General features: G+C 37.2%; 1 pseudogene; it reads right to left on the bottom strand.

The window, feature by feature from the left end:
- Window positions 1-247: 247 nt before the first annotated feature.
- On the bottom strand, window positions 248-1,835 carry LOC113351619 (annotated as a pseudogene).
- Between the last annotated feature and the right edge of the window lie 21,323 nt (window positions 1,836-23,158).

The raw sequence follows: 23,158 nt of genomic DNA, 5'->3' as shown, positions 1-23,158 counted from the left end.
TACCCAATTTATTTTATAGGACCGTCTGAAACACAATGCACTGCTTTCCTTATTAACGTCAACTTCAGGGAAAAAAATATTCCCAAGAAAGCTTGATTTCTCAATACCAGTGTCCTTGCCTCTTGTTCGATCCACCCTCAGCCATGGGAATACAAGTTTTAAATAGCTACATCTTTCAGATGATCGTACATATTGAAATGGGTAAATAATCGATAAGATTTTCAGATACTATACACGCCACTGAAGAATGAAAACAAATGGAAATGTCAGTACATAAATGGACATATTCTTTCAGTCAGTAATTCATAAACTTAAGTGATACACTGCTCAGTTTCAGACTTTTATCAAATGCCATTAGTTAAAATATTAGATGACAAGGCAAAGCCATATCTATATAAAAATGAAAGACGTATAAAAAGAGAAGAGTTAACTATGGAATTTAAAATGGACTTACACAGATTGCTTTCAAGTTCTGAATATTTTGTCCTGAGTTGGCAATGTCTGCACGTCGCCATTGCTCGTAGAACAAGTAGAATTTTATTATTTCATGACCAGGATTTGTGGTGGAAAGGCTGCCTTATGGGAAGTCCACAACATCTCTTGATGAAAGGTTTAGTCCTAGCTTGAAATGACCAATGGCCTGTATGATTCCAAATGCACACCTCTTAGTTGCATGAATTATCTTAGGGTTGTTTTTCACATTTTCTGTGTGCCACTGCAGAAGCTCCTCCATCGCATTGTGTAGCTGCATAACAGAGTTAAGTGACACAAAATTGAGAACCTGCAGTTTTGAAATGTTTGGATGCAATGATTGCATTTAGTGAACCATGTTTGGGATACAAACCATGATGCCGTACACAACTGGAACGGTGTAGGGCTCAGCATCATTACCAGAATCACCACAAACAAGAGTGTTACGGGGTTGTTTATCGTCACCAAATCTCTTCAGTAAATATACAAGAGCCTTCCCTTTAACTCCACGTTTTGGTATAACATTTAAAGCATGGCGTCCACTTAAAATTATATTTACGTCTAACCGCTCATAAAGAAGGCAAGTAAGAAGCCAAACAAGAACTGAAAAGATGTACAGAGACAACAAATTAAGACATACTTCTATCAAAAATAGAAGTAGAAAATCAAAACTAGTCATTCCAAGAATCTTACCCCGCGTTTTTCAAGACGCTCTGAGAGAGCCTTGATCACCCCCTCGGCTTTCTCCTTCTCTACGTCAAAGCTAACCTTGTATTGTCTTTGCTGTGACTCTGACTGCATTTACACCCAATACAAGCTCATAACTATTCAAAATTCAAACACAACTATACCAGGAGTTGCCCTAACATATAAATGGATTAATCAATTGTTCTTCTAAATATATGAATCACCTAAACAATCATGTTTATCTACCAAATCTGCATACAAATTATCAATAACAAGTAGAAGCTCTAGACATTAAGCAACAAAATCAATTTTCTTAATTTTAATTCCACAGTCCCTATTGGGAACCCTATGTAAACAAAATCCATTTTAAAAAACCTCTATAAAACCCTAAAGTATATCCAATTTTGAAACAAACAAATACAATAACACATACCCTTTTGATATAATTCAACCTTTCTTGAAGATATGCTAAGTAACATGAAGAGATGATTGTATATGATGAAGGAAGGAAATTTAAGAGTATACTCTTCATCGCATGTCAACCCAACTCCATTTTTGAACTCACCATCGATATATTGATTCTTCTCTAGTTCAATTGGATCAAGGTCGTGAATAGTGATACGACTATAGAAGAGGGTTGAAGAACTGTAGAACAGGATTTCATAACCTACCACCATTTCTTATCATCCAAACCAACGTACTGTAACCCACTCAACTGGGAGGGTATATTTGGTACGAACCGGTACTGGTGAATGGACGGGTCACACTGAGTCTGAAACGCACATTGTTGTTACCTAGTTTAGAAATTTAGCTGTGCCTGCACCTTTCTACAAAATACTAAATATTCATGAGATTCGCTCTTCTTTTATGGTCTGTAAGTAATCTGAAGTCAGAATTTTAATTGATTGGTCTTGACGGCTTGTCTCTGCTGAGGATAACATTCTTTATTCTTTCATTATAAATCGTTATAAATATCTTTTTCATGCCTGAATATTAATCAGAATAAGATTTTTAATTTATTCTTTGAAGTATGCGAATGGAATTATAATTGGACCCGCATGGATTCCTGAGCCATCTGAACCTGCTTCCCGAGGGTGTTGCGGAGAACAGTAGAAGAGAAACACGAAAATCAAATTCTATATTTTATATTATCTTTTGTCTACCAAAAATTCAATTAGATATAGAAATATACAGAATGTGAGATGCTTGTAAAATCTGTCTTTCGATTCTACATCCTTCAATTGTGATTGTTGTAAATATTTGGAAAGAAGATTAGTTTTTCAAGTTGGCAAGATCTCTCTAACAAATAGATCCCCAGCACAACAAGAAGATAATAGTAAGAGATCAATAACAAAGATAAATCTCAAAAACAGATTGTCAGACCGAAAATTATCATAACAATACATTGGTAATGGTTAGAGAGATGAAAATTATCTTACAAGTAATGATTAAGCTGTAAATAACATGTATAGTTTTCACGTAGCAGAAACATGACATGTTGAATCTCAAATCTGTCTGAAACAATTAACCTACACCCAAAACTGCTTGACTTCTTATCCTGCACTACTACGTGCTTCGTTATGAATGCCTCATAGAGTACTCCCTAAGCTGTTTTTACCACATTTTAATCGAGGTGGGGGGTGGGGATTAAACTTTCTATAGTCACAGCCTCAACAAATCTTTAAAACCGACATGGGATGATCGAAATTTCAGTTATTCTCTGAGGATCGGGCAGTAACTGAGTTGACTCAGTTTAAATATCGGTGTTAATCTTTGAGGTTTTTATGACCTGAAGCCGTGTTTTGCAGATTAGATCGGAGTCTTTTGTCTTAAATTTATGATTTAAATATTTATTTGCTTAATTTTTATGATTAAGTTTCAATCTTTTTCATGTATTGATGGTATTTTAATATTGTTAATTTTTTTCGGCCTCTTTTACGGGTAATTAATTTGTTTGATTTGCAGTACTTATTTGTGAATTCAGTAGTGAACCAGTGGTGGTCTTTTGGGAGCAGTGGTGCATTTGGTTTCTTTATACTCATCGAAACAGTGGGTTTTTTCCATAATAATTTATGGATGGACATGTTTAATTTTAAGATATTTTGACTTTGGATCTCAACTTTGTGACCAATGTTGTGTTTGGGTCCCAAAAAAATTCAAATTAGAGTTTGGATCTCATGATTTGAGTTGACTGTCTTGACAGTTAGAAAAACTGTTTAATTGCGGAAATGACTAACTAGCATTCAAGTTTCAATTTATTTACCAACCATGCCATTTTATTTCTATTAGATATGTGTATGGCAAAGATTAATCTAACGGAAAAAAAATAAAAACCTAACATCTTCTTCTCCCCCATGACCACCAACACCCCTTTTATTTTCTTCATCTTCTACAGATGCCACAACACCGGGGCCAAATAGCCTGCAACCAGTGTTTGGCCATTTGGCACAGTTACATCTTTAATCTCTTCTTATCCTTCACATTAAGCTTTATTCTGTTTTTTCAGCTGACGCATTATTTCTTCTCTCTACCATGGAATAATATTTATTGTACCAAATTTAAATGAATTACTGTATAATTTAGTGATTAACTAATAAAGACTGATTTGTCCCTCATAGTTATTTCCATTATGTCATTGGATTCTTTCTCCGGATAATTTGTTAGATATCGACAAGTTAAACTCAAATTCTGTAAATTTATGTGAAGTTGGTTCTTTTATTGATTATTTGTCGGAATCTTCTTTGTTGATTGAACTAAAGTTTGTGACGATCTTTAGTTAAATTAATTATTCATTGTTGTTCTATGAAAATTGTTAGTCACATATAACGAATATACATGAAGGTTGATCTAATCGAATACGGAAGCGGGTTATTAGTTCGTACCTTGTAATCGCTCCAAATGAGGATGACGTCGAACCAACTGATAAATTGTGTTTCACGTTCTTGAATCTCCAAACTCGGCGGTGAGTAGGTGCCACAAAAATGAGCAAAAACTATATTTCCCCAAACTAAGTACAATATAGAACCACAACTTTCTCTCTAAAAGACACTAAGGGATTTTGGTGATTCTTCACAACTAATGTTCTATACTTGAAGACTTGCTCACTAACTTGAATTCTCACTTATAACTCTCTAGCTTTGAATGCTCGCATAGAATTCTCTAGCTAAATCTACATACTTGGTTTACCTCTTGCTAAACTCACTACTATTGAGTCATAGTGTTTTTTTCTTCTTCTTATGTTTCTACAAATGAAACTAGAAGTCTATTTAAACTTAAACTTCAAGTATCCTCTCTTGGCAAGTGTCAAGGAAGAACCAAACACTTGGAGCAAGTTCTAACACTTGTTAGCATGGAGTAAACACATGGAGTAAGTGATTAAACACTTGTTAGCATTAAGCAATCACATGGAGGCAAGAAACAAGACACTTGTTTAACCATGGCTTAGTTCGTTGGAGAAGGATTTTTCTTTTGACAAAGTCAAGCACATGACTTTCTATAACCACCCAAGATGGACTTTGGGCATGCACACACACAATGAGTGCCCAATTTCTAACAAAAATTATTTCAATTACGATTAATTCATTCGTGTTCATCAGTTCTTTTCTGTGTAAAAAGTTTGATTTCGCAATTATATGTTTATCTGTAAATTTTTTATGGTTTATCTGGAAATAATCTAAACCATCTGATACGATTTGCAGGTTGATCATATAAAGAGAGCAAAACAAACGGCGAAGAGGACTCTCCATTTCCAGGTTATCGCACATGAGTGTTTGTTAAAAGTTCTCAAATAATCTTAGCGGAACTTTCTCTGCACCACTAGTCGTTGGAAGTGTTTCAGTAGATTAAATCAGACCGTTAAATGCGTTTTAATAGATTTTTATTCACGTGCAACTCGCTTACTAATTGGAAACTAACAGATTTAGCTAAATATAAATTAATTAAAATAATATTATTTTTAGTAAAAGTCAAAACGGTCAACAACAGTCATGGGACCCGAACTCTAATACTGAATTTTCTAGGATCCAAACACAACACTGGTCACTTTTTGGGACCCAAAATTAAAATATCCCTTTAATTTTTCTAAAGGTTGTAGAATCTTGTCTACAGTGGTGCTGATGGTATTGATTTCTTATTGTGTGATCCTCGAACAGTGTTGTTTGCTACTATTCCTGTAATCATTAAAACTCATTTGAGCTATTGGAGGGTTGAGAGGGGTGTTTCTTTCATCATGAGGGTTATTTTTCGGAATATCCAAAATTATGGAACTAAAAATACTAGAGCTCATTGTAAGAATTTAGTTAGAAGTGATGATACTGCTATCGTTTTCCTTGCAGGAACTAAAATTCACTATAAGAATATATGAAGAATTTTATTAGACCTCTTAGCTATATCCTAATAGTTATATTGTAAATTCTATAAGTCTTGTGGTGGTTTATATATCTTATGGAAGGATGGTCTAGAGCTAAAAATTGTTAAATCTGCTTACATTATAGTAATTGTGAACTTAAAATTGATGACAGGTCTAAAGGTTTACTTTCTTGTGGATATGGTGCTCTTGAAAATGGAAATAGAATTATACATTTGGATTTTACGAGGCAAACTAGTCAGTTAGTAATTGGTCCTCGAATGTTAATTGGAAATTTAAACATAATTATAGATAATTCTGAGAAGGGGGAAGGGTCATTGTTTCCTGGACAACACTAGATAATGCTACGGATTTTCTTGATTATTTAGGTTTGCATGAACTAAACTTTCCGGGGATTCCATTTACTTGGATAAATAAGAGACACACAGTTGAATTTATTCAAAAAAGACTTGATAGAGCTCTAGGGAATGATACTTGGTTTAAATTGTTTGTTAATTCTCATATTTACCATTTTGTTCCTATTGCTAGTGATCATAGTCCCCTTGTCCTTACTACTTTTAGGGACTCCAATCCTGTCAAAAGATATAAAAAACTCAATAGATGCTGACTAAGAGACCTTGACTGTAAAACTGTAGTAGAAGAACATTGGCAGACTAGAATTTAAGGCTCTAAAGCTTTAAACATAATCAATCTTTCAAGAAGGTTAGATATGCCATAATTAATTGGAATTATATTTCATTTGCCATATTCAAACTAAAATTACTAGTCTTAATATGAATTTGAAAAATCTCCATGCTCAAGGTTTAGTAGACCCTAATGATCCCAGACTTACTAATACTGATTCTGAACTTAGTCACTGGAAAAAAATTAAAGAAGATTTCTATAAATAAAATATGATTCTTTACAACTAGATGATAGAAACACAAGATATGTTCATTCTGAGGCTAATTATTGAAAGAAAAAACTCGAATCGAGTCTTTACAGGATGTGTCGGGTGTTTGGATTACTGACCGAAATGATATTGCTGGAAAATCTCAAATTGCATTTTTCTTCTATAAGTAGAACTTGTAATCCAATTTCCATTGATAGTTTTTTTGATTACATTCAATCTTGTATTTATGCTTTTTATTATGAGAATCGTATGAGAATTCCATCTTATGATGAAATCAAATATGTGATTTTCAAGATCAAACCATGGACATCTCCTGGGCCTAAAATATGATCCTTGATTGCAAATTGTATTCCTAGTACCACGAGATTGAATAATAATTTTTATACTTGAAATCAATAGTATATATAGAAAATCACAAAATTAAAAAAGTGCAATTGTTTGTGTGTGGGAAAGATAGAGGGAATCATTAAACATAAGAAGACACGAATAACCATTTTACAAAAGCCAAAAAACTTCGACAATTATACTTATGCTACAATACTTCATAATATATGGGATTAACGATTACGATTAACGCTTATGAAAAAGAAGTAAATAAGAGGAAGATTCCTATTGTTCCTGATAAAAGACATCAGGTCGCATTAGTAATCACAGAAGAAAAAAAAATCCAATAAGTTTTTACGTTCTAATCAGGTTTTCTATTAAGTTACGTTTTTTTTTTAGATTAAATAAACGATGATACATGTGATTCTTCAAAATTTATGGATCTTGAATATTTACTGTTATTAATGGTAGGGTAAGAAGTTTGAAAATATTTACTTTTATTCCTTTATTTAAATTTTGATTGTACGTTGACTGGAATTTGGGTAAAATCTTTTCCTCCTCGTATCCATCCTTTCCCTCAAAATAACGTGACTCTTTCAAATAGCATGCTTGAAAGTTTCGATGGAAGATTGGGTAACTGGGAATCTAAACACCTAAACCAACATGCTAGAAAAGTCTTAACGCAAACTGTATTAGGTACTCATGCTACCCATTAAATGTGTGTGTTTTCCATGCCTAAAAGACCGACTGATAGAATAGATACAATCAAGAAAAGGTTATGGTGGAATAAAGAAAATACATACAGAGGTTGGTATCCCATCCCTTAGCCCATTTTAGATGTTCCTAAATTTAGAAGAGGCCTTAATATAAATAAATATGTTATTTTTAACATGACCTTACTTACTGAACTTGCTTGTAGGCTTCTATAAGAACTAGATGTTAAGTGGATGCAGATCCTAAAACATAAGTGTAGATGGTGAAATTTGGATAAGGGTCAAAAGTGTCATTTCAAGACCATAAAAAAAATTCAACTCTCATGGGAGAGATTAAGCCCTTGGCCCTCAAGGCACCCTTAGCCACGATTTCTAGTATATGTCCCCGCGAGACACTACTAGTCGTGATGTCGTGGCTTCTAGTGCACATCCTCGACGAGATACTACTGGTCATGTAGGTTCAGTAGAGCGTAGAATGTTCCCAGTAGACTTATGAACGAGAACAACCACAATTCCAGCATGTCTTCGCGAGACGCAGCTGATTGTGATGCCATGATTCCTAGTATACATCCTCGACGAGATACTGTTGGTCATGTAGGCTCTGTAGATGTGTAAAAACGTGCCTAGCGGACTTATGACCCAGAACGGAGATATGCATGTCTCCTGTAAGCACGAATCACCCTATTTGAGATCAAGGACTAATTCATAGTATATCATCGCGAGATACACTGGTCATGTATGCTCTAGGCACTGACTCGACTTACTGAGTTTTCCGAATAATTCCTAGGACATCCCTGCGAGATACGCTGGTTATTCTGCCTCCGGGAGCTTTCGAACAGACTCCTAGAACATCCTTTCGAGATACATTGGTCTTGTTGGCCCTATCATATGGACACATAGTTGATTCCTAGCATATCTCAACAAGATACGTTGGTCAAAGACAAGTGAGCCAAAGTATCGCAGAGACATTAGTCGGGTGTACAAAGACTTTTCTCTCTCTTCAGGACGATTCCCAGCTGACCAAAGAGAGATTCGGATCCGTTAAGAAATCCTCATAGAGATATTGATCCGTCCTTAATATCTCGGAGAGATTCAAATCTCTCTGCAAAATCTCGGATGGATCCAAATCTCTCTGCAAAATCTCGGAGGGATCCAAATCTCTCTGCAAAATCTCGGAGAGATTCACATCTCTTCCCGAAATCCCAGAGAGATACACATCTCTCCAAAAACTCTCAGAGAGATTCAAATCTCTCAGAAGACAAGGATGAATATTCCCCATGATAGGCACGAGCCTCATGTAGGAATCGAGTATCCCCTTACACTCTACACATGATTCATGAGGCATTCCATGCCTTTTCACATGACTCATCCTAGTCATTCTCACAAATCAGAGAATATCTCTCTATCTTGTCCAACTTGGCTAAAGAGAATATTTCTCTCTCAACACATCATCAGAAAGACTGACTCAGCTTCACACAAATGGGGGGGGGATACCAATTAGGTTTTTGGTCTGGCGGTCTATGGAACATGTTAGAAAAACCCGGCTTATTTCTCACCGCAGAAGAGATTATAGGCGGTGGAATAATGAGATAAACTCAACCTAGTTTATCCCTATTCATGAAGATACGAGAGAACTTCTCCGCACGGCACGGAAAGTAATACTTATCTTCACCGACCTGAGATTAGAGAATTCAGCTATAAATAATCTTTATGATAATCTCTCAGAGTAATTCTTCTTCAAACCCTAGAATTATCAGATCTCTCTCTTCATATTCTTCCCTCCATAAGACCAGCCCTAAATCTCTTCCCTGTTAGTGAAGCAGCCTTTGAACGGCCACTGTGCGTGGTTTAGGCGAAGATTGTTCATGCTCAACCTCCATAACTCACTTTCAAAAACCATAGAATCCAACTTCTAACCTCTCTCAGATTTTAGGTAACTACATTTTGGCGACCACAATAGAGGTTATTCACTCAGTTACATATCTCAATCATGGTAACTATTTGGAAGGAAGCCGATTCCACCAATCCAAACAGAAAAACATTCAATTGATTCAGTCTTTGTAAATCCATTACAGACTTTGTCGAGAGAGTTATCCCTAACAACACTTTCTCCCTCTTTCGAGTTTGACCTTAGTGAATAGGTTAGTGCGTCCCAAATCACCTAGATTTCTTCCTGAAACGTCCCATTAACCTACTTCCACAAAAAACCTACCACCAACCCTAAAAACGTTGGCTAAAGACCTGAGAATTACTGGAGACCCAACAAAATCTTGAAAAATCTCAGATCGATATACAGACTTATCTGAAAACGCCTTTAAAGTTACCAGTAGGGGTAGATACAATGAATCCACATCGAGTACATGTTCCCTAGATAAGGAATACTAAAAGTTGTTGGGAATAGCACGGACAGATCCAGTCTGTCCACAATTGGCCTCACCGGAGAAGATGTAGCTCATTAAGAACGCGACAGAGTAAAGGAACAACCATCCATATGGCTTCACCTCTCTCCAGGACCATATGGTGATCTAAATTTGGAGGTTCTGACGAATATTTGGTCCAAAATTCTTTTAGGTCAAGGGCCCTCAACCTGATCACATGGGACTCGGGAAGTTTACTTCACTTTACTATTTTACTTGTAACTCTTTCATTCTGTATCATATTGACCTAGTTTTTTTTCTGTCTGATTTGTCTTTTCGTCGTTTATAGGATGAACTTAGCGAACACTTGGAAGGGTTCCAAAAAATTCGTGACCTAGACAAAAAGCCTTGCAGAGCCACATAAGGTCATATATCGCCAGCCGAGATGCATCTTGTCATTTTCGTGTTTCAAAGGATCATGACCAGAATGCGACAAAGTATAAGATGAGACTAGAATCCAGGATGACGCTTGTCCAAAGCTCATACTTATCCAAAGATGTAAAGTCGTCGGTCGATATGCTATCTTTGCAGTCGAATCTACCAAGTAAAAAGAGATGTGTAGTGATACTCGTAAAGTTAACTATTCAGGATACTCATCCATACGTTTGCTAGTAGTTCCCACAGTCAAAGCCTCTTCTCTTCGAAAGACCATCTCGATAAGATAGCCCATGTGTCAGAGTCGACGACCGAAGAATAATATGCGATGACCACTTATGGCTCCCCAAATCATAAAACCACTTCCTCAAGTTGGGATGCACCGTGGGGACTTTCGAAGAACTCCATCATCAGCAACCTTAACGCAAACCAGATTTCTATTATCCTCAAATCACGTCTCTTGCATTAATAGTTCTATAACGCGTTCACTGTTTTACTGGTCCCATGAAGTGTCTACTTCTCTTAATTTTGGTTTACCATCTCCTAGCAGAAAGATAGATCTCGATAGATGATTTGGCTAAACAGGTTCATATGAATCCCTGTCAAGATACCTAGTAGAGGCGGAACAACAACTTCATCTTGTACAAGAAGATACATGCAGCAAGACACTCTACACGACTGTCCACAGACGTCTCCAACCCACAGATTATCGCTTTCTCTCCTTTAAGACTTAATCTCTTATGCTACAAGGGTTTTACTTCATTTTTCCAAGCGTCTCGAGTCGATAAGAATCCCTAGTCATATATCAAACTGGGACTAAAGGAAAACCGTGCTACACACCTTAGCATGACCAACAAGAGGTGACTCTGACATCCAGTTTCCAGATAAATATTTAGAAACAATCAACGCAAGAGTCTCTAAATATTGGGACACATCGAGACCATTCAACTCCTCAAACCCACATCATAACATGTTATTACTCGGGGACTATGAGATTAGAGTTCGGCCTTCAAAATCGTGAAAGGGAATCATCCGTGACTCGATAAATCTCGCATCTCTCTTCAGTATCTTCGCATTCTCCTTCGCCAGCATCTTTTCTGTATTCAGCAAGTGCAACTATGTTCCTAATCCTGACTGAAGATGTGACGGTTCAAATCTGGATAGTTTCGCCCCTATAAGATGTTTTAGGGTTTTATATGCGTGCAACATGATTATATCAAGTAAAAAAATCATTCAAATTATTCTTCAACAATGAACTCATGCAGGAGACAAACTAGGGTTCACAATCGGCCTGAATAGGAGTATACAGTTTCCAGTCTACTCGGACGTGGATCATACTTTAGTCACATAACTCGACGAATTGGGAAAATGGATAGAGAATTCGACAACACGACATTGATAAAAAATATTTTTCCATGTCTCTCCTACCACGTGTTAACATGGAATGATGTTTCAAAATACGGTCCAAGAGATTCATCAAAACACTTGAAGGAATTACTGCTAAATATTTGAATTCTTGGGTTTAACTTCACGTGGGTTTATCACCAGAAAAACATTCTCCAGTTCCTAATTTTACTCTAATAAATGAAAGTCAGGTCTTTTATGTTCGATAGTTGGGGTCAACCACTGAAATCGGATGTCAAATGAAGTTTCTACAGCTTCTGGAGTGAAGGCCGCGCAAAGGAGGAACACCTATTACGAATTTAACTTATGGTTTTCACCTACTCGCATATCCGACGAAGAAATATAGGGTTTGCATCAAGTTCGAACTCATAAAAGTCCCCTTCCTTTAAGAGCAAGTCTTATGGTGGAATCCAAACTATTCCAAGTGTGGAAAAACCATGGAATGTCAAGTCTAGTGGCTTCCAAGTTGGGGTCTTCCACAGAAAATCCAAGCAAGGTTCCACGGTTTCGTGGAATCCATATGAACGCCAATAAGAATAGCGTTAAACGCAATTAAGAATTGCGTTTTTTTTTATCCGTAGATTTAAAATGAGTTGCTGAAATCTAACGGCTGAAAAAAAAGCTCCATTCTTAATTGCGTTTTTTTTAGCTCCATTCTTAATTGCGTTTTTTTAGCTTCATTAAGAATAGCGTTTCTACTAATCCACCATTACACTTGCGCTTCCATCCACAGTTCCAAGTGTTGAGGTGGCGTGGAAGATGGATGGATTCCACCATAAGACTTGCTCTAACAGATGTATATGGGAAAGGTTCAGAGAGAGAAAATATCAACCTTGAAGAAAATCATCCAACAAAGGCCCCTAGAGAAAATCTCTTTCTTCATGTTCAGCTGCTTCGCTTCGGCCTCTGCGTCTCGAGCCGCCTGCTTAGCATGTTCCAGCTCTTCATCTACCATATGCAACTCAGATTACGAACCTTTCTGAACTCAATTCACCAACGGACCCTGACATAATCGAGCCACTCTTGCAACCACCTCATATTGAAAGCAAATATTCTCACGGGTTGTCACCGTGTTTCCCAAGTTTACAAGATCATCAGAAGCAAGACCGCTCGGAATTATCATTCTCACGATATAATCTTTCGCCCCCCTCATACACATTATACCAAGGTCGAACTCATTCTCACCATGAAGAGTACTCTACAAACAAAGAGAAGTTCAGACAAGGCTGCAAAGTTCAAACTACGTAAGTTAAAATCAACGGAGAAACAACACAGGACTATGGTTTGATTTACATGAAGATTAGTCTTTTCCCATAAAGTCTTGTCCTCTCCTAATCTCTTCAAGCCTTGTCTTATCCTAATTCCTTCAAGAATATTGTCATGCCTAGAGTCATATACTTATTAAGAAATCCATCTCACATCTCAATAGATACGCGTGGATTTGTTTGGGTCCACACTTTAACAAAGGATCAAGGGAAATACGTTTTCTTCACGACAAAGGGTATAAATATAAAACCAAATGATGGGCATGTCTCTGACCTAGAGATACAAAATTCACGATCTAAACCAATCTAAGGAAGGGTAGTGAAGTCATAATACTCCAAGGGGTTGTGCTTCGTTTTAAGAGTCCAACTAAAACAAGGATTCCTTCAGTAATTCAGATTGATGTACATTGCAGCACAGAGACTTGAAAACTGATGCCAAACCATAAGGAATTTCGGGGTACTTCCTAAATAAAATATCTTCATTTATGTCTTACCAGAAACATACCAAAAGAGTTCCTCAAAAACATACTAGATAAGAGATGTGGTCCCAACACCGAAGTAAGTGCAATCTAAAAACTCCTGAATATTTTATACGGGATTTCTGAAGTCAAAAGTATACACGAATATAATTGACCAAACAAACTCGGAATCAAGTGATTCTTTTTGCATTAGAAAGATTATCCTCTTCACTTTGAATTTTGGGTCCGGGGACTCAAATCGGAGTCCGAATGAAGAGTTTACAACCATTCTATGCAAGCCTTTCAAAACTAAAATTTTCTGACGAACACCTAAACGAACAATCCTAATTAGGGCTGCACAAACCCGACCCAACCCGCCAACCCAACCCGCACCCGCCCAAAAATACCAGTACCCGACCCCACCCACCAAGCCACGGGTCGACTATGACTCAGCTCTTTGAAAACCCGCCATCTATTGGGTCGACTACGGGTGACATCCTTTTTCACCCGACCCTACCCGCCCACCTGCCTAAATATACCTTAACCCTTAGATTATCTCTCAGACATATATCTTAGCCGTTCAATTCTCATATATAACCGAAAAATATAACCTAAGCCTAGTCAATTCTTCTTTCTCTCGGTTTTTCTTCTCTTCTTCAGTCAGTTCACAAACCCTAAGTCCCTAACACCGTGAAAAAACTCTAATCAACACCAACAAGACAACACCATAAGGTAATTTCATCACACGATTCAATCAAATATGATTGTTAGGGTTTAATTTCTTTGATTTGAATTTTATTGTTAGGGTTGGTGTTCTTTGATTCGAATTTGCATGTCTTTTTTCCGTTTTTGTTTCATTAAAATGATTGATAATTTGATAATAACTAATAATGTTAAACATTTTTACTCAGGAAACTGTCTGGAACTTTAAGCTCGTCTAAGAGGAAATCAGGATAAATTATCTTGTTAGAGAGGTATGTCATTTCTACTTTCAATTTTATTGTTGATTTATACTTTAAGTGATTTGAATACCCTGTAGTCATGTACTGTTGTTGAAGTAAGATCTCGGGTCTTGGTTTTTTTGTGATTTTAGTTTGATTCTCTGTGGTTTGAGTTTGGAGGCATTAAAAAGGGTCCAAAAACTATTGCAATGGTGGATTGATTGAATTGAATTGTACATATGCAGAACCAGTGCTAAAAAGGGAAGCAACAGAGATCTTGGTGTTAATTTAGTTGGAGTGAAAATCAATAAATTAGTGGCACTGGTGTTTTCTTAACTTATGATGTTACTAATGCAGCAATGCTCCTTAATTCAAATTTTGCACACTTTCCTCGGCTTAGAGATGATCATCTCTTTTCTGAATAACAACTTTGCACTCATGATGTTACATACTACAGTAAATTAATCTTAGAAATGTTGCGTTTATTCTTTAACAAATTGTTTCTTTTGTGCAGGTTACCATGGTTGAAATCTCAGAAGATGATTCTGCTTCTAATCTTCCAGTTATACATGGAGTGTCATCACAAATGGGACCTCCCCTTCATGTCCACCGAGTTCTGGACAAGTACATGGACCATCAGCAGGGACAGGGAGTACAACTGGCTCATCTACACCAGCTTCTGAACCTTCACAAGCTTGTGCCGCAGATGGATTCTTAAGTAATAATCCTAATGTTGGTGTGCAGATATCAAAGGTATGGGGACACTACGAAATTTATCAAAATGGTGAGCGAGCGATGTGTAGATATTGCAAAAAGGCTAATTACAAGATTGGTAAGAAACATTGGGAAGGTAAGAAACATGGGACTTCTAACCTCCAACATCATTTGGATAAGTGTCATAAGTATAATATTGAAACGAATAAGAAAGCTAGAGATGCAGGACAACAAACACTTGACTTCCAGCCTTGCAAGCTTGGAGAGGAACCACAATTGGTTGGGGTTTCTCAAGATGGGTGCAGGAGAGCGTTGATTAGATTTATCGTTACCGATTAAATGGCTTTTAGAATTGTTGAAGGTAAAGGTTTTATAGCTTTTTGTAAATATCTCGAGCCTCGATATAAGCTTCCAAGTCGTATGACAATATACCGTGATGTGTGCAAGCTGTTTTTGACAGAGAAGGCTAATCTGAAAAGTTATTTTAAAGCAAACAAGGTAAGAGTGTGCCTTACTATTGACACTTGTACGTCATCGCAGAATTACAATTATATGGTAGTGACTGCGCATTTCATTGATCATCACTGGAAACTACATAAAAGAATTATCTGTTTTTTCTTAATTGATATCCACGAAGGTACAAAAATTGGAGAGGCTTTGGCGAAATGTTTGCTAGACTGGGGACTTGAGAAGGTTTTCACTGTGACACTTGATAATGCGTCTGTAAATAAAGTTGTTGTTGACTATATGAGGAAAATAGTTCAGAGTTGGGGTTCTTCATTACTCGGAGCTAAACATTTACATGTTAGATGTGTATCTCACATTCTTGCACTTGTTGTGAAGGACGGTATGAAGAAGTATCATACATCACTTCTCAGGATCAGGGCAGTGGTAAAATATATCACGAAATCTCCCGCAAGATATAAAAGGTTTACGGATGCTGTTGAGTCGGAAAGAATAGATTGTAAAAAGGGTCTGATATTAGATGTGAGAACGCGATGGAATTCTACTTACTTAATGCTTGTTGCTGTTGAAAGATACGAAAAGGCATTTGAAAGGCTACGTGAGTTGGATAAGGAATTTTGTGAAGAGTTTTGCTTTGATATTCCGGTACCAGATAATATTATGGGTGATAGTGAAGAGAGTGTTGATCTTGATGCTGATTATGACCTGGAATCAAACAACGAAGAAGAACTTGATACAACTGAAGAATAAGATTCAGTTTTTATCAGGAAAGCCAAGAAAAAAAACAGGCCAAAAGTGCATGCTCCTGAATGATACGATTGGTTCAACGTGAGAGTTCTGATTAAGTTTCTACATGTATTTTATAAAGTAACTGTTACATTTTCAGCTTCTACTTACTTCTCATTCTTTCTTGTTGGAACTTGGTATTGTTCGTCAAGAATTAGACGAATGGAAAAATACACATGAGGACCCTTTCTTAAGCCACATGGGTGTTGTAATGTTGCTCAAGTACAACAAATATTGGGTAACATACCGAAAGATGAATTTATTGATGTTTATGGATGTACTTCTTGATCCACGAGAGAAGAACATGGATTATTTGTGACTGTTGAAGATTTAATTGTGCTTTATGACCCTGAGATGAAGAAAAAACTTGTAGACAAATGGGTTGAAGAAGTTATGAAAAATTTTGTGGAGCTGTTTGCAGCATATAAAGCAGAAAATGTTAGATGTGCCGTATCTTCATCAGAATATGTTGGCGAGACTAATTCTACTTGTACTCAAAGTTCTTAGAGTTTTGGAAGTTCTATTTCTAGCAAGGCCAAGTATATGGCGAGAAGAAATAGACGCAAGCATCAATTGAGTAATATGGGGGACAATGGGAGATCTGATGTGGAAAGGTACTTGGCTGAACCGATATACACCCCCACCAATGACAATGCTGCTTTTGATATATTACAGTGGTGGAAGGTTAATGCTGCGAGGTTTGAAATTTTGCCACTCATGGCTAAAGATATATTTGCTATTCCCGTTTCTTCCGTTGCTTCAGAATCAGCATTTAATACCCGAAAAATAATTTTGGATCCTTTTCAAAGTTCCTTAAATCCTAAGACACTTGAGACCTTAATTTTGTTGCAAAATTGGTTACGTACACCAACAAACATGGATTCTTCTACCCTTGGAGTCGAGGAAGAGGAGATTGATATTGCTGAGGCTGGTATGCCTAAATTTTCCTAGTCTCTTTTGCTTCTTATTATTTGTATCATTGTATGTTTGTTGTTATTGCAAAACGTACAGGCAGAACGTGGATCTGATTTGGATTTCAGTTTAGGAAACTTGACTATAGTTCATGAAAGATATGCGCAATATCTTATAGGATAACTGAATGTATAGTGGGTCGAATTTCTTGATTGTCACAAAGGCAATACTTTCATAGGAATAGGATCATGCCCTTAGCATGTAAGGCTCTTTTGAAGTTTAAAGTTATAATAGAGTACTCGTTAGGTTTTTTGTACTTCTATTTCATCCATTCTAATTATTCATTTCGCTTGCAGATCTATTTGGTGACCTTGCTGCTTCTTCCATAATCATAGATGATTAATTCCTATTGTCTTAGACAAGGTAATGACGCCAAGGATCATTGTCAGTAGCTTGATCTTTCTGAGTTCATTGTTTGTCTGTCTCATCTTTGTTATTGTAACTAATTTATTTACGTACTTCGATTGATTTCAGGAGCGCATTCAGGGATAAAACATCTACATCTTTTCGAGGGTCGCTGACTCGCTGTTGGTCGCTTCATATGATCTTAGGCTTTAGTATAGTAGGCAATAGTAATGCACTCTTTTATCTTTTGAGCTTTGAACAGTTGAATTCATTTCTTGTTATTGGTATCCCTTTATCACTTTGCATGCAGTATTTTGTAAACACTTTTAAGTAACTTCAGTATGATGTTTAATTGTCTACACTCGAAAGCTATTACATCCAATCTGTATACAGGTAACTTGCAAGTTATGGCGGGCAACCCGCCACCCACCCGATCCAACACCCCATATTCTGGGTCGGGTGAAAACCGACCCATGGTAATGGTGGGTTGTTGCGGGTGACAACTTCTGTTACCCTCCATCAGTGGGTTGGGTGGTGGGTGAGGCCAAAACCGACCAAAACCGACCCATGTGCAGCCTTGGTCCCTAATACAAACAGAACGTGTGAAAGAAGGATGGAACGACCTCCATAACTAGGTCACGACCAAAATAGGTGGAAAAGAGTTTTATTTTTCAGCCTAACTCAAAATGGAAGCCATCAAGTAAAAGGAAAAAGTAATTGGAGCTAAAAGAGGAAATTAGAGGAATTTGGATCAAATAAGGAAACTGAGGGTTTTCTTTCTTCTAAAAATTCCTCCAAACCATGGAAAAGCCATCTTCATGCATGAGAATGCTCTACTAGGACAGTGGGAAGTGATTTGTTATCTCTGAATTTTTCAGAGAGATCAAAGTCGAAGAGAATTAGGGTTTTGACGAGAAAAGCCCTAATTTCAAGAATTTGGTGAAAAAAGGATTTATTCTAAAAAAGAAGGGAACGAGCCTCTCCCATTATCTTGGACGGTTCTATAATCCTATATCAATCCCTTTTAGCTCATTACTCTTCAAAAAAAACGAGCTCATAAGGGATTTTGACCAAAATACCCTTATATTGCAATTTTGAGTATTTTCAAAGAAGAAAGCCTTAATACAGCCAAAGACCGACCAAGATATCATCTACTTATTCCAAAGGACTCATACACGTGAAAATTTAGTTCTCTAAATGTTCGAAGAAGAACGGAATTGAAACGGAATCCAAAGAAGCAAAATGTCGGAGAAAATAGGGAGTTTAGCTCAAACAAGGAAGTTTGAGTTCACAATTTTCAAAACCAAGACCAGACATGCGCCTCACTCTCTCTCTCTCTCTCTCAAGCCGTTACTACGCCTAAGGAGTATCACAATGTCTTTCATGTCAGAAAAAAATCATGCTCATATTAGCTTTTGACGAAAATACCCTTAATTTCAAAGATATGTATTTCTCTCGAAAGGGAGTGTCTGGTTAGTATAAGGGGTTGAATGAGTTTTCATCATATAAGGTGCTAACCCCACAAGATATATTTAAACCTTCCAATCCTCGTTAATCCTATCCAAAGTGTCTGAAGGAGTCAGACGAGAAAAAGAGAGAAAATTAGGGTTTTTTCCAAGTAAACCCTAATTTGCGAATCTCATGACCAAGATGATAGTTTCCTCTGCAAGACTCTATTTCCATGACGTTTTCCAATGCAAAAGTCTAAAATTATTCAAAGTCCAAGGATAATTCCAAGCTCAGAGTTGCACAAAAGGAAAGAGTTAAGGCTTTGATCAAAAAAAAAAACTAATTCGCAAGTCTAGTCTCTCAAAACCGAAATTTTACACATCAAGGCTCAATTTTCATGCTAGTAATGTCACCTAACACAAATTCCCAGAATGCTCCCAGGTCCAGAGTTGATTCGATGTCCAGAATCATAGCAAGCAAAGACTAAACAGCAATTCGGGTCCGCAAGTGGATTGTTGGTGGTATTTTCAATTGAGTTGTAGTAGTGGTAAGTAATGGTTCGTTCAAGACTTGTGAAAGCAGCTTTTTTATACTTAATTTTTATAAATAAAAATAACAAATTCAAATAAAAAGTGTCGTGAGAATTATGGAGACACTGGGGCTAGGATTCCGCTATTTATCAATTCCAAAGTGATACTAATTGTAATCATGCAACTTCACACGTTCAAATTGATTCTCAACTATTGCAAAAGTAGATTTTTAGAAACAACAAATGTTAATCCAAAGCATGAGACATCAAAACCCTAGGCTAAGCATGTTCCATCAAAAGAAAATACAATTGTTTAACAAAAATCATAAAATATATTTTCAATCTAGGCAAATAATCATAAATAAAAATTGCACAAATTAAATAATTAAGAATTACCACTTTTTCATTGGAAAGATAGCTTCCTCCGTCGCCTTAAGGATTGGGTCTAGCTCATCATGATGAAAACACACTCAAAGGAATTTTCCATTGCTCAAAAGGGTGTTCACAATAATGAAATAGGAGAAAAATAATAAAAACCGGGTTGTAACACTTATATTTGTTACAAACTCAATTTTTACAGAGAACGATAACTATTAACTGTCGCTGTCACTGTAGCAAAACGACTGCTGCGCAACAGTCGCTGGGACTGTAGCTTCTAAGACCCACGGCTGTGTGTCATTATCACTGTTGATAAACGACTGTCTTGGTGTCTCTGTTCTTCGTGTTCTTCAGCTATGCGAAAGTCTTCAACTGACACACTCCAAATTAACTGAAACACATCCCAGAATAAGTGACAACTCTGTAGACTCGTGCATTGCTCCAAGAATAGCCGAAAATCCGAGAATAAAGCCACTGCATATGACTTCCCTGTTTTTCTCTCCACGTTCTTCCTTTCCTTTTCTTTTTATCACAGGTGTCTTCTGAGATGGATTTTCTTGTTTATCTTGGCTTGATAGAGTCGAATCTGTTGAGCAAAGAGGAAAGTATTCTCTCATGCAATACGTATCATCCAAATATAAGAAAATCAAACCGAGAATATATCCTCCCTGATTTGATGAGAACCAATTTAAGACTCATATTTCATCACAGCCAAAGTAATGACCGATCCTGTTTCGTCATGACAGCTCAATCCTATTGAAAGTCCACGTAAAAACCTACGAGAATATCGTGAAAATCCAAACCAGAATTCACGCAGCTGAAGAAGTAAATTTTCCCGCCATAATCCAACCGGATTTGAACGATGAACAAAGGACTCCCCTTAACCAGAGATGGGGTGTCCTTAGCAGTTGGCGCCCTGGGGTGCCCCTTATCAGCTGGTGTGCCCCTTATCCGAAATGGGAGTCCGTATAGCAAATGTCCTCCGAGAGTGCCCCGAGCAACTTTTCGAGCCGAATTTTCCAAAAATGTTTATTTCCCGAAAACACCTACAAACACATAAAACACCATAATAAGTACGAAATCGAGTACCAACAATACAGAAAATTGAGGACAACTTAGACACAAAAATGTGTCTATCAAATACCCCCAAACTTATTATTTTCTAGTCCTCGAGCAAAACTAATCTAGAAAACTAGGTGGCCCTAGTGACCGAGTTATAAACTCGGGAGGGTTTACCAGAGGTGTACCCACAAAACTAGGTGGCCCTAGTGACAGAGATATGCATGTCTCCTGTAAGCATGACTCACCTTATTTGAGATCAAGGAGTAATTCCTAGTACATCATCGCGAGATACAATGGTCATATATTATCTAGGCACTGACTCGACTTACTGTGGTTTCCGAATAATTCCTAGGACATCCCCGTGAGATACGCTGGTTATTCTTCCGCCGGGCCCTTTCGAACAAACTCCTAGAACATTCTTTCGAGATACACTGGTCATTTTGGCACCATCATATGGACACGTAGTTGATTCCTAGCACATCTCAGCAAGATACGTTGGTCAAAGAAAAGTGAGTCAAAGTCTCGCAGAGACATTAATCGGGCGTACAAAGCCTTTTCTTTCTCTTCAATACGAGTCCCAGCTGACCACAGAGAGATTAGGATCCGTTAAGAAAATCCTCATAGAGATTTTGATCCGTCCTTAAAATATCGGATAGATTCAAATCTCTCTGCAAAATCTCGGAGGCATCTCTCTGCAAAATCTCGGAGAGATTCACATCTCTCTGCAAAATCTCGAAGAGATTCACATCTCTTCCCGAAATCCCAGAGAGATTCACATCTCTCCACAAACTCTTAGTGAGATTCAAATGTCTCGGCAGAAAAGGCTGAATATAGGCACGAGCCTTATGCAGGAATCGAGTCACCTCTCACGCTCTGCACATGATTCCTGAGGCATTCCATGCCTTTTCACATGACTCATCCTAGTCAGTCTCACAAATCAGAGAATATCTCTGTATCTTGGCCAACTTGGCTAAAGAGAATATTTTTCTTTCAATACATATTCACAAAGGCTGACTGAGCTTCACACAAATGGGGGGATAAGAATTAGGGTTTTGATCTGGCGGTCTACGACACGTGTGAGAAAAACCCGACTTATTTCTAACCGCAGAAGAGATTAAAGGCAGTGGAATAATGAGATAAACTCAACCTAGTTTATCCATATTCCTGAAGAGACGGGAGAATTGCCCCGCACACCACGGAAAGTAATCCTTATCTTCACCGACCTGAGATTGGAGAATTCAGATATAAATAGGTCATCTATTTCGCCAAGCTAAAATAATCTTTCTGATAATCTCTCAGAGTAATTATTCTTCAAACCCTAGAATTATCTGATGTCTCTCTTCATCTGCTTAACTCCCTAAGACCAGCCGTAAATCTCTTCCCTGTGACTGAAGCAGCCTTTGAACGGCCACTGTGCGTGGTTTAGGCGAAGACTGTTCGTTCTCAACCTCCCATAACTCACTTTAAGAAACCCTAAAATTCAACTACTAACCTCTCTTAGATTTTTAGGTAACTACAATAAGTACTTTAGTAATTGTGACCCTTTATCTGATGAAGTTAATGCAAATATCTCGTGGACATGGAGATGTATTTTCCAGGGATTGGAAATTATTAAAAAATATTATTGTTGGGAAATTATAAATATGGAGAGCATCCATATTTGGAAAGATGTTTGGGTACTTTCTGTTGGTACCACTTTACCATCTGAGTTCATAAGTTTAGAAGTAACAAAGGTTAACCAACTAGTTAATCAAGATACTGTAGTGATCTACACTACAAATTAGCGCAGAAACAACTCGGAATATCTAAGGATAGAGATTGGACTGGGGAGAATAGAAATTAGAGAGAGAAAAGCAAACTTTAGATTAATTCTTCTTCATCGATCGAGAAAAGACCAATCAACAAGGTTTATACTCACTCCCTCGCAAGGACATAACGTGTGATTAGCACTAGGGTAATTAGCTAAACTGAAATACAAAACATAAATAAAAAAATATTAAGCGGTTAAACTGGTGTGCCCTTAACAGCTGGGTTCCCCTTAACCAAGATAGTCTATAACCGTCCCATCCCAGGATTGTCATTCTATAACAAAGGCTCTCCCTTCTTTAGATTCTTTTCCTCAGGAATCACCTTTGGAAACTGCAC

The sequence above is a fragment of the Papaver somniferum genome, chromosome 2 (genome assembly GCF_003573695.1).
Source record: "Papaver somniferum cultivar HN1 chromosome 2, ASM357369v1, whole genome shotgun sequence".
NCBI classification, from domain to species: domain Eukaryota; kingdom Viridiplantae; phylum Streptophyta; class Magnoliopsida; order Ranunculales; family Papaveraceae; genus Papaver; species Papaver somniferum.
This window is presented reverse-complemented; position numbering and strand designations above follow the sequence as displayed.